This window comes from Cinclus cinclus, chromosome 2 (assembly GCF_963662255.1).
Source record: "Cinclus cinclus chromosome 2, bCinCin1.1, whole genome shotgun sequence".
Classification (NCBI taxonomy): domain Eukaryota; kingdom Metazoa; phylum Chordata; class Aves; order Passeriformes; family Cinclidae; genus Cinclus; species Cinclus cinclus.
The window spans coordinates 39,661,677-39,674,929 of record NC_085047.1 but is presented as its reverse complement, the minus strand read 5'-3'; the positions used below and the strand labels follow the sequence as shown (position 1 = coordinate 39,674,929).

Below are 13,253 nucleotides of genomic sequence, written 5' to 3'. Positions count from 1 at the left end.
CGAACTTTTAAGTTCTAGTATAGTTTGTTGTTGGAGTACTTTAGCATAAATATGTAACTTAAAAACCACCAAATTATGTACTTTGTAAGTTTTACAGCTTTCCTGGAATATGTAGCAAAAATTCACACATTCTCTTTAACCTTAAATCGACTTGGCTGCATTTTTTTTACTTAGAGTCAGCCCAAGGAGGAATTTAATATATACACATAATTTATCTTTCCATAATGGTTTTAAGTGATGACCATTATTGCATATTTCTCATGGCACTGCAAGCGATCATTAAACATACATAATAGCCCTACTAATGAGTAGATAACTCTATTGCCAAAATTTTCCCCGTCCAAAAGTACGTTTGTGCATGGAATTGCTGCTATGCTTAAAGGTGCCCCTTTACTTGACATTACTTAATAAAGCCCTTTGAGATAACTACAGTGCGAGAGGTGTTTTAGAAAAGCACAATTTTATTTCTTCTCTGCTTTAGCCCTAAGCGGTTCAGCATTATTTGAACATCAGCAACAGCACTTCTTTATGACTTCAAAGTCAGAACCTAACCTCAAATTGGCAGTGCACCTCGAGATTAAAACTGTGCCCGGCACTGAGAAATGGATGTTTTCAGCAGAAAGAAGAGCAACAGGAGGTAACAACACAGCAGTCTAAGACCACTCAATTAGGTTTATTAAGGTTACACTAAGGTGCCGGTCATGAACACTCTCACAGGAAACACTTTAAGAAAGGCATGAGGAAAAGGATGAAACCACTAAGCCTGGAAAGAGTTTTGTAGCTGTTATTAACCTGGAAGAAGGGCAAGATTCCTGCCAGCAGACAGCTGTGTGTCAGGCACACTGCAACCGCTGCAAGCCCAAGAGATGTCTTTTGTTTTCAAAATGTGTAATCCCGACAAGAAGAAGAGACAAATTCTATTTTCCACCAGTTACAGCTACCGTCTGTTTAGGAAAGCGGTGAGAGGTCTCTTCCCGGCAGTAAGAAAGCAGAGCGCCTCTGTGGCAGTCATGCTAAGCCACTGGAGCTGGGCAGCAGCTGCAGGTGTTCTGGGGTGTCGCTGTGCAGAGATGACAGCAGCTCAGGCTGCCTGTGACAGGGCTCCCCAGCACACCCAGTCCCGCCGCCCTGCCCACACAGCCCCTGATCCCCGAGGACTTGCAGCCTGCCCTCCATTTTTATTTTCGGCCCATTATCGCAGAGTTCGATCAACTCAACAGGCGCTTCCCTTCTGCTGGTACGCGGAAATAAAATTAAATTAAGGAATTGCCGTCCTGGTCCCACCTATTTTAGCGCTCTCCCTTACAAACCTCTCTCTCTGCCCCGTCCTGCGCGCCCGCCCCGCACGCCCAGCAGGCCGCACCTGAGGGGGCCGGGCGTGCCGCACACGGGCACCCTCCGGGCGGGACCGGCACCGGCACCGGCACCGAGCTCCCCGGGGCGGCGGGGCCGGGCGCGGCTGGAGCCGGCGGTCCCCGGGCGGGCGGCAGAGGGCGCCCCGCGTTCCGCAGAGCGGGGCCGGGAGGAGCCTCCGGCGCGGCCGGGGAGGGCCGGGGGGAGGGCCGGAGCTGCCACGTCCTCGGCGGCGAGCGGCGGGCGGGGAGCGCAGCCCGCGCCTCAGCCCCACGTGTGGCGGCGGAGCGGGGAAGTTGCCGGCGCTGCGGACTCTGCTCCTCTCCCGCCGCTGCCCGGCCCTTCCCGTCCCTCGGGAGAACGCAACTCCAAGTAAGGGCGCGCGGCGGCCCCGCTCCCGCCCGGTGTCCCGGGGCAGGCCGGTGGGTGCGGGAGGCGCTGGGAAGGGGGCGGCGGGCAGCGCCGTGACGGGGCACGGGGCGAGCCCGCGGTGTCCCGCGGGGCAGCGGGATCGGCTCCCGGGCCGGACAACTTCCTGCGGACTTGGGCTCCGAGCGCTCCGTCCCGCGGCCGGGGCGCCGTGGATAAGCCCGGAAAGTTAGCGAAGGCGGAGGGCGGGCGGGGAGCCGGGAGCCGGCCGGGATGGGCGGCAGGGAGCCGCCGCCGGCCACGCTGCCGGGGCTGGGTGGCAGCCCCCGGGAAGCTCAGCTCAGAGGCTGGAGAGGAGAATAACTGCTCCAAAGACTCGCAGAAGACTTTCGGGGTTTGTGTGTTGTTGCTTTTTGTTTCTTTTTTTTTTTTTTTTTTTTTTAATCAATTTTGATTCCCAGTCGCGAATACAGTTGTGCCGGGAAACGACCGAGACCCGTGTTTAAGCAGCCTGTTGGGGGAAAAAAAAAAATCACAGGAAAGCATTAAAGGTGACCCAAGAAAGAAAGAAAACAGTCTGTTGTGAATGTAAAAACGTGGGGTTTGTCTGTTTTTTTAAAGCACCGTGGCTTTTTTTGTGCGTGTTTTGTGCCTGAGATGAGCTGTCATGAGTTCGGTGCAGTTTTGTGGTTCTCCTTATTGTTGGTTGCCTTAAATTTTTTTTTCTGTGTTTCTAAACGCTTTCTCTTATTTTCCCGACTGTTTTAAATGTCCTCTTGTCAGAATGATTTTGATTCCATAGTCCCTATCCTGCCTGACATTGTATCATATTTTTATCGGTCTGGGGGGTGGTGGCCCCTGGGTCGAGCCTCTGGGGGTGTCCGTGTTTCTCTGTTTTGAAAATTTGATTGTCAGTTATTTTTAGCTTAGTTCAAAATTTCCTCCTTGAAATGAACTAGAAGTCTTACAGGAATTCCCTGATGCCCTGTTGAAAAAAGTGAAATGAGTCTCTCGTTGGTACATTTTTAATAACTTTTTGCTCTCCCTCGCTCTCTTAATTGCCTTTTTAGTGGCCTATTTATAACCTACAGACCTCCTAAGATGAAGCTAAGAAGAAAACTGTTCTCACCTTTTGTTGATTTCACTGATTTTTGTCAGACAAACACTGCTCCTTGCACAGCAGTTTTAGCTGCTGGTTTCCCTCATGCTTTGTGGGAAACATAGAAGGGACATCTATCAACAGGAAGTTTAGGTGAAGCTATCAAATACTGCCCAGTATTTTGGGAGAAGTAGGAACTATCTGTTTCTTTAGTGCATTTTCCAGTCTGGACTTGCATAGGTCTCTCTTCTGCTCCTCGAGAGGGTTTTGGCAGAGCTGTTGGCCACAAATGCAGGGCAGCACAGAAGAGCATGGCCAGCACTGGCAGACTTACAGAGATAAAGACAAGCGATTTGCAGAGCTGGGCAGCTTCAGATGCTGCCAGAGTGGGCACTGGAAAGCTCTCCTAGGGAGGAGTCCTGGGCACACATTACACCTCTTTGGGATATGATTGGTGTTCACAGTCCGGTGGGACTGGTTTGTGTGAGACATCAAATGTTCCCTAGTGACTGCATGCCCACACCTCGTATCTGTGGAACACCATCTGAGCTTTGTAGCTACCCCGGAGCATGGGGTGGAAATGGGCCTGTGTGAGGTGACACCCCTCAGTAATGCTCCCTAGCTGATCACTGGCTCATTGCTGCTTGTTTGGAGGGGTGTGTGGGTGCAGTAGCAGTGAGAGAGTGGACTGTGCTCACTGGTCGCTGCTAGATCTGTATGCTAGCAAAATAATTGCAGTATTTTTAAAAATCTAATTATATTTTTCTATGTGTTAAATAAACACAGAAATGCTTTTGCATGTATATATAAATACAGATATAAAAGAGACAAGTACTGATTATGTGATATGACTTATCTTATTGGATGGTAGGTATCTTTGATGATGGCAATGTAGTGCAATTTCCTTGTTCGTTTTCACAAATTTCTTCTCCATCATCTTTCTCCCTTTCCTTCTACTTGGAAGATCAGCAAGGCTTGTCCCAGTGGTGGTGTTCCACCAAGAAGCAGTGGTGTGGAGAAGCTGAATGAACTCCTGCATGAAGTCACAGGAGATGGGTCCTGATGCAGCAGGCATCACTGCTGTCATGGGGACTGTGCTCAGAGACATACATTGATCTTTTGCAATACTATCAGAGTTTGAAGGAACTAACCACGCATTCTCTCTGCTGAGTTGGGCTGGGCTTTGCTTTTACTGTGCTTCAGCTGCTCCCAAAGCCGTTGGAGCCCTTTGAGAATGGATCTGGCATCTTGTTCAGGTCCGGGTGCCTCAGAATTAAATGATCTCTGTCTCCATACTAATCTCTCCATCATGCACTGCAAGAAGCATCCCTGGGTGGATTGACATCCATGACATGCAATAGCAATTTGTATTGCATGCCAATATAGATTTCTCTAGCTTTTGAGTCATTATGGAAATGTTGTCATCATTCTTGGAGAAGTTGTCCTGCAAAGAGATCTTGCTTGTCTTCTCTGGAGATCCCCAAGGCTGATAGCTGTACAGGGCCACCAGAGCAATGGCAGGACTGTAAGCCCACAAGTTCTGTGACAAGGTGAGATTGTTTTTTAGCAGGTAAAAGATCCTGAGGTGTCTGTGATGCCATTTTGGATTGCTTCTTTTTTTTGGTTTGTTTTGTTTTTTTGTTGTTTTTTAAAAATTTCTTAAAGTATAGCAGTAACAGCTTCCCACTAAGTCCTGCATACAGCTGAGAAGTTACCTTCCTTTCTGCTCATTATGGGAAAGTGTTATGTTGGCAGGTGTGGCCTGTGTGAGGTTTTGCTGAGCTCTTAATACTGTTTGTGGCTGATAGGCCATGCAAATATGGAAGGGCATCTGTTTGTGGTTGATAGGCCATGCAAATATGGAAGGGCATCTCTTTCAGTATATAAAGGTCTTAACTGCTAGCCACCTTAGGGAAATGTGCTGTTAAAATGCTTTAATTGTTTTATCAGTAGTTGCAGACATACAGGCCATGAAGTTGTAGATATAAAATCCTGCAACAGTGCAGACCATCTCCCCGGCCCTTTTATTTTCTTTTTTTTTCTTTTTTTTTTTCCTTTTTTTTCCTCTTCTCCTCCTTCTGGTTGCTTGTTTAGGTTTTTTGAGAGAGAGATTTTTACTTGTTAGGATAAACCGTAAAATAATTTCTGTAGGTAATAGAGGAGCCAAGCTTTGTGTATTGAATGGGGGAAGCAGCCAGAGATATTTGTGCGCCCTTTGAGCACATGTGTATGTATCTTGAGGGGATGAGAATGTGTGGATAGTATTCTCTCTGTTGTCTTTTGCCCTGTCACTAGTTTAGTTTCAGGATGGGGTTTTTTTTTTGGTCTTTATCCTCCCTTCTTGTACATCCATTTTAAATTCCAAGAAGTTAGTCACTTCCTACCTTTTTAAAAGTGTGAGTTTTGGGTGTCTATGTACCTACAAGTTTCTGACCACTGTTGTCATTTGAAATCTTGTAGAATTTCTCAAAATGTTGGGCATGCCCCAATCAAATTACTCTGCATTAAAGTTCTGAAAGTACAAGCATCATCTTAAGTAAATGAGTGACTTGTCAGAGGGATTATCTTCCTAGTCCATCAGTATGCTGGTCAAAACTTAATGAAATAGTGAGCAGTGTGGTGAACTTTCCACTGCAGTTTCCGGTGAGTGTGTAAAACACCATTTTTTGCAATTCATGTGTGCTATTTAAGTAGCTACTTCATTGATGGGGACTGCATTCTTGGAGGTAGAGGAATTACCTTGTGTAGTTTTGTGGTGAGATTCTTTGGGGATAAAAAGCTGCTAAGTACCCGCCTGCCTTCCCTTTTGCTCCAGTGCTGTATTAAAGGCTTGTGCAAGATAGGGACCTTACTTTCATGTTAACCAAGGTTTGGTGGGAGATGTTGATAAAACCAGAAACTGGAGCTGGATTTGTAGGTGGAAGATGGAGGGTCAGTGATTTGTGATACTGACTTTTGCGGTATGCATGGCATTTGATTGTTAGGTTTCTCTTGAGTGGAGTTTGCTAACAGTGCCATGCTTGTATTTCCCCCCATCTTTCTGTGATCATAATGGAGTCTCTCACTGACTTTCAAAAATGAGACACAATGATATTGAAATTCAGTGAAAGTGTCAGTCTTGAGTGTTTGTTTTTTAATTTTTTTTATTTAAGTAGGTAGTAACAATAGTGCTAGGCTTTTCCCAGTCCTCTGCAGGTGGCTGTGGATCTGAAGGTAAAGGGATTTAGCAGAGGAGTCTGACTGCATGCAGAGTGGGTGGGTTCTGATCTGCTCAGGTGAGTATTGATTGTCTTTGTTATGGCAGAGGGTCAGAGGAGACAGGTTTACAAGGTTCTGTGAAATGGCCTGATGTGTGGAAGCAGGAATGCTGAAACTGATTATTGGACTTAACAAAGCCTGTGAACCAGGCTAGAATGTGAACTCGTGACTGGTGCCCTAAGCCTTAGTGCCAGCTAACCTCTTTTCTGATCCCTTTTATGATTTTTATTTTATCTTGTTTGGATTGCACATGTTTTCCATTAGACTTTTTCTCATGGTCCTTTTATTTGCTCTGGTATTTTCATTTCTATTTACCCCCATCTATTCTTTGACAGTTTGTCTGATTTTTAAAATTGCAATGTTAGATTTTTCTCCTGTGCATGACCTATGTTGTTTACATTTATTCTTTCTTTATTCATCTTCTTACATTTTTCTCCTTTTAACTCTTCTCCTTAGAGGAACCAGTTTTACTCTTAGAGACCAGCCCTTTTTTATTGATTGCCAGCTGCTTTTATTGAAACTAATTTGCATTCTCTGCTCTTATTTTGCTAGACAGAGGACTAGTGATTTTGAGTAAAGCTCTTTCCCGAAAGGCTTTGCTTAGAAATTGTCTCTGTATTTCACAAAAAGAGTGGAAAATAATGAGAAACATCAGTGCAAAAGCTGCTTCTGCTTAAACCAATGTGTTTGTGTCTTTGTCACATGAAGAGTAGAAATGTGGCCTGCCCTGCTGCAGGCACAAATGACTTTTTCAGGCTGAAATGAGCTGGTGTGATGAGGGGGAGTGCAGAATGACGTGGCCTTGTGTTTACTTAGATGGACCCCTTTGACTCTGGCAGTCACAATCCATTTTGGTTGTGACTGTGTTCTACCTTGGTACTGCTGTGATTTTTTAAATTTTTTTTTGTCCCATAGACTGGTCTAAAAAGTGTATGAAGAATAAAGATATACTGCAGTTAAAGAGTTGAAGAACTGTATGATGGTAAACTTGGGGAAAAAACATTAAGTGACAGGAGGTGGCTGGGTAGGCTTTAACACTCAAAGTACCATCTGCCTTCAGATAGGCTCTTTTGAGAAGAGTCTCTAATAAGGCTTCTCAAGCCTTATTAGTTGCTAAGCATAAAACCCTTGTGTTTAGGTCATGTTGATTTTGGGCTTTGTATCATGCTAGAGGTTTGGATAATCAGGGTTTGGATGTAGTACACCACAGGGTGTATATCCTATCTCCTTCTCAGACTGCTTTTGGTTTATAAATTGATCTCACTGCTTTTTCACTCAGTGTTAGTTTGGTTTGACACCTTGGCTTTGCTTGTATATTTGAAAAGGAGTTATCTGACCGTGGTACAGTGCTTAGTGTTAGGTCTGGAGGGGGAGGTGTGTTTATATAAATTTGTTGCTAAAACTCACTGTAGTGCTTTGCCTCTCAGTTGCTTGTTCTTAGCATTACTGGAAATTATATGTCAGTAGCATCATTGCATCAGGATGGATCTTCTACTTGACTTTGACACCCAGCTAGAAGCACAACCAAAAGAAGGAAGCTGCAGGATGGAGTTTTTAGTTATAAAAGTGCACCCTCCAACACAGATTAGGTGCATGGCTGTCAATGATGTCTCATACAAATGAGATATGAGATCCCAGAGCCTTTTATTAGACTTACTGGTGCCAGTATAAAATATAGCTCTGAGTCTGCAGTCATGCCACAAAAAGGCTCAGGAAGTTCATCTGTGGTTAGTTGTCTTTGCAAATTCAGGTCTGCTCAGAAACCTGTGCACTTACTGTGATGGGTCTGGCCATCAACTCAATCTCCACAGCCTACTTTGAATGGAAAAACATACAGTTAAAGTCTAGCGTAGTTTAGGACAAAAACTGCAGGATAAATGTGTCTGAAGTGGCTTGAGAGGTTTATGCTGCACAGCATCAGAAAAACTTGAGTTTTCTGAATTCATAACTGTTACAGGAGAGGCTTGTGTTTATACTGTTACAACCTGGGAAGTACATTTGAAGGCTTGGAGTCTTAGAGTTACTTGTGATGAAGTATTTTAGCATAAAGGAAAAGGCTGCATGCCAACTTTTTGCTTTAATGTTAGGGTTTGATACCATTACTCAAAAGTCTCAATGCTGGTTCTTGCTGCTGAATTATTATTTCAGTCTGCAGAGCAAACAGTTTCCCTCCATTGTTTTAAGTCTTTCCCACAACAGTTGTAAGAAAAATACTAAAGAGTACAGGAAATGGTGTCTGTAAAAGTAAGATTTGATCTGAAATCTGTTTGCCTGAACTATTTCTAAGTCTTTTACACTTCTGAAAGTTGAAGATGATGTAGTTCTTTCTGTTGATAATTTACTTAGCATATTAAACTCCTTGTACCGTAATCTCCATCAAACACACCTTTGCTTTTCTTTTAAATTGAGGAAGAGAAACAAATATTTGTATACAATAATTTTACTGTTTTTTTCCCCATGTCTTCCTGCTATAGCACTGCCTTCCTGAGTTGGGAGAAAGTGAAACCTTTCTGTTCTTTGGCCAAACAGATCAAAATGCAAAAGCCAATAGTAGAAGTAGAAGTGAGAATCCATTTGAATTTTTAAATTCTTGCCTTTTTTAATAACAAGATGGGTTGTTACTATTGAATAAGATGTATTTGTTTAAGAAAAGGAGTTACTGACTTTAGTATGTGCTTAAGGGAGGAGGAAGGGGAGTTTTCAGACTCACCCTGTAGAAAAAAAGAGCTGTAGAAATAAATCTGAGGAGCAATTTCAGTCACAAGTAGAAATATTCGAGTAGGTTTGTGCATCTTAGCATTGATCTCCTCCTGAACTAATCACACCCCTCCTAAAACACACGTGGTGTAGCTGTACAGTGCCTTGCTGTCTGACCTACACTTTTCTGCACACCCTTCCAGGTAATTAGACAGGAGCAGGATCTTCTGTGTAAGCCTTTGAGCTTTGTTATTTCCGTGCTGTGCTCAGTGTAAAATGCAGTGCTGGGAGACTGGCCTTCTTTGGCTTAGGCAGGGCATCTGGAGCTGCTTTGCATCTGATCCCCTCTAAACAAGAGTGAGGAGGATTTGGTCTGCCTGTGGTGTAGCTCCCTGCCATACCCCCATCTGGTTCTGGTAAATCAAAGGTGTTGATAGCTGACTTAGCTGGTTTTTTCATGTTCTCTTTGGAACAAGATGATCTTTAAGGTCCCTTTCAACCCAAACCATTTTATGATTCTCAGTGTATGTTCCTGAAATGTCCAAATGCCAGTGGGAGGTTAGCCCCAGCTATCCTTTGTGAGTGACAAAATTTCTATGTGGTTTGGGGAGGGATATGATTTCTCTGGGATTTTTAAATTTTTTGTTCTGTGGATTTTTTGTTTGTTTGTTTTGTTTTTCTGTTTTGTTTTGTTTTTTTAGTTGGTTGTTATGGGGTGTTTTGGGAAGAAGGTACCTGTGCAATTGTTGCTAAACTTTTAACTTCTGGATATGTTGGATATGTTTTGGCAATTTTTTTTTTTTCCCCCCAAAGCCTCACAGAACAGTAAAAAAAGAACCCCTGACCCCTAAAGCTTTTCTGCTTCCTTACCTTTTTAAGCACTTTGTGTTTTTGCAAGGATATAAACCTGGATATTTTATATATTCTGTATTGCTGAACTAACTGGAAAATTAGGGGGTTTGAGAGATAGGAGCTCTGATGATAAATTCATTTTTCCCTTGTAAAATTTTATCTGTGTTCTCTGTGCTGGGCACTCCTGAAGGAGAAATTCAGTGTGAAGAGAGGTTTTGTGACAGTTTTGCCCTTAGCGACCCTTAGAAGCACAGGAGAGGAAGAATTAAAGAGCTGCAGTGTGCAAAGTCTGAAGAATTAACATCAGTCCCTTTTTCATACAGTGGAAAGAAAAGAGTTGACTGGAGGAAGAAATCTTTCCTGTGGTACTAGTAGAGAAGTACAGACAATATTTGAGACCTAAGGCCTCACAAGCAGCAGAAGTATATCACACTGCAGAAGCTTTCTGGGCTGTAATCAGTGTTCTAAAATGCAATTTAACAAACAGGCAACAAAATATGTATTCAGTTAGTTCATATGCAAACTTGAAATGTATTTGATAATCCCCATATAGTGCAATTCGAAAGTATTCTTAAGCCTAACCTTATTTTAATTAAAAAGAGGCACCACAGTAGAGTATACTGCATTGCATGTTTGCTGAACAGCATGTACTATCTGGATAAATGGATAAATGACTAAAAACTTTGCTACATGACATTTATTTACTCCTTTATGCCAAATTCTATTTTTTGCTATTTTTTTCTTGTGAAATGAGTGGGTACAAGCCTTTTGCTGAATATTTCCATCTATGTTTTTATTCACTGTGTGAAAATAATATGATGCTCTGTTACCAAAACCAACAAATCCTCAGTTTGTAGGCCTATATATCATTGGCATTTTTTTCCTATAAGAATGATAGTGGATGCAAAGGTGTGTTTACCTTAAGGAGGGATATAGTTGCTTTCAACAATAAATGCTATTTATGAAAGTTTATTACAAATTATCTACAGGAGAGTGAACATGCAAGGATCATGGTATATATCAGGGTTTTCTTTGGAACTTACCTTGGGTAAATATATTTTTAACGGTTGCTAATCTGTTTCCTGCCTAGGAAACCAAAGAAGTCAAGGTGAAAAGGAGATTATGGCCATATTTGTTATTCACTGCTGTGTTGTTTCTCTGAGTTCCATCTCCTACACAGTTAGAAACTCTGCAGGAAAGGGGTATGTGACTTGTGTTGAAAACGTTCAGATTTCCTGTTTCTCTGGACATGTAGGTTTCTGGCTGAGCGGGTTAACCTTTACTGCTGGGCCATGTCTCTCCATATTTCCCTTTGGCCTGGAAAGTTATTGGTCTCCACTGTTCCTGACCACCCTGGACAGTTGGCAATCTCCTCCTTCCAGTCTCACAATACCAGCAGTGCAGTGGTACCAGCTATGTGCAAGTCACTTTGAATTCTGCTGTCAGTTATATTTCTTGTGAATAAAGTGTTTCAGAATTCCAGGGAGCCCTGAATATAAACGTATCAATTATATGTCAACACAACAGCATCTGTCGTTGAAATTGGGTATCGTTTATTTGGCATCAGCATAGCAAAGATTTGGCTGACAGCCAGGGTGAAATATTCCAGCAGAACCTGCTGCAGCAGAAGCCATCTGAGAAGCAATTCACTGTAATTCAGGTGCTCTAACATAATCTTTTAATAAATTCTTAAGACATGAGGGACCTTAAGAAAAAAGCCTTTTTTGTTCTACATTCTTGCCTGCTATTACTTCTTTTCCATGTCCAATTTTTTTTTGTTATTCCTCTCTTGGAAGAGATACATACAAGATTCTGGGATCTGTCTGTCCCATGAATTAATATTCTTTTTTGGCTTTCTGCTTCTTACTTCAACATTGTTTACGTAAAAGCTCCAAACAAAGGCAATTGGTGATGCCTGCTTTGGGAAAACTTTGCTTAAGTATGAAAGAGGCAAGGCTCTCAAAACAGGAGAGTAAGAAATTGCCCCTTGTAAAAGATGTGTGTTCTGGTGGTTTTGCATATTTTTTCTTTTCTGAATAACTTTGTATCTTCCTTGGTTTTTGTTAGATCTTTTTCTTAGATTTAAGTTTTGCATTCCCAAAGATGTGAGTAGTCGAAATAGTAATTTCAGAAAGTTAGGAAACCCCAAGTTTGTAACACACGCCATTTTTCACAGACATAATTGCCATTATTGAGTAAGCATTACAGCATACCTGTGGGAAATGGGGAACTCAGATGACTTTGTTTTTATGGATGATCTTCATCATACTTGAAGGAGGTGAAGAAGCAGCTCTTCGATTTAATGATGTAGCTTGTCACCTTGTTGATTCTGATACCTGTTTAAAAACGAAAACACGAAGATCAGAGTTGGAAAGGAGAAAATATAGCAGAAAGACTCAGTATCCTGTAGCATGTCCAAATGTTTTCTTCATGCCTTTTTACAGACTCTGGACTCCAAACAGTCCCCATCCCTTCATCAAATGAAAGTTCTTACACTTGGGTGCTAAAAACCCATAATTTCTAGGAAAGCATTTAGAACAATACAGGGACAAAAGTAGTTGGGAGAAAATACACATTGGGTTTTCAGTGCTGGAGGAAAAGCTTGTAGAATAAAGATGAACTGGGTTTTTTAAAAGGTGGTTTTTGTTTTGTTTTTTTTTTTTTAGTGGGTTTCTCCATGAGGTTTGAAGTCCTGTGAAGTTGTTTCTCTCAAAGGGGAGAGAACAATGAAAGGGAGGGAGATCTGTCATATTGTCTGCATTTTAAATGGGCTGCTTTCTCTTTGATAGAAAATAAATAGTAAATTTGGATTAGCTCTTAACTTCCTACTCTCAAAAGAAATCACAAATCTAGAGTTAAGTAATGAAACCTCTTTAGGAGAATCAGTGTAACCTGTATCCAAGCTCAATTTATTCAAGAGGTCAGCTTTGTTGCTGCCCTGACATAGCTTGAATTTAATGATTAACCTCTTAATGACTGTTCATGTAACTTCCATCTGGTATTTTATATAAGTGTAAGCCAAGATGATAACAGAATGCTGTAGTAAAGCAGTGTGTGCTATTCAGGGAAAAATCTCGTTCTAAATCCTGTATGCAGCATGCATCAGCCCCAGTGAAACTGAGAGAAGCCCATTAAGAAATCCGATTAGCTGTCTGTTCTCTAGGTGAGTTAAAATCTCTGTCCAGTGTGGTAATCAGTGATGTCTAACTGGTGGCTTATCTGGTAATAGTGCTGTCAACTTTTATAGGCGCCTCTCGTGCAGTTCTGCCTGGCTTGTGTATTCATTTTGGCCACGTAGAACACCGAGCGGCCAAGTGAGACCCTGTTATAAATTTTAAAATCCTCTTCAGAGCTGAGGTGGGCACTGTCATGTTCTGTTGTGTTGCCCTTTGTTCCAGCAGGTTTCCTTTTGAGATCTCCAGGTGCCATGTAAATGGTAGCACACAAGAGGGGGGATAGTGTGCTTTGTGGGAAAGCAGCATGGAAAAGTGCAGCATTAAGTTCAAGTTTCAAAGCAATGTCAAGAAGTAGTTAGTTTTCTACATGTGAGAAGAAAAAGGAACATACCATTCCAGGAATAAGTAATGGAAAATATTTCAAAAGTAGCTTTAGTTAATGTAGTACC

At 42.4% G+C, this 13,253-nt stretch overlaps 1 protein-coding gene across 2 annotated transcripts in view; it reads left to right on the top strand.

Annotated features, from left to right (window-relative positions):
- Nucleotides 1-1,463: 1,463 nt before the first annotated feature.
- Nucleotides 1,464-13,253, top strand: part of SMCO4 (single-pass membrane protein with coiled-coil domains 4) — a 28,696-nt gene continuing 16,906 nt past the window's right edge. Inside the window, exon 1 of one of the 2 annotated variants that reach the window (XM_062487546.1) lies at nt 1,464-1,725. The gene's annotated coding sequence lies outside the window, so the exon portion shown is untranslated. Of the gene's footprint in view, nt 1,726-1,771; nt 2,117-13,253 lie in introns of those variants that run through there. The other variant, XM_062487543.1, reaches the window with a different exon arrangement.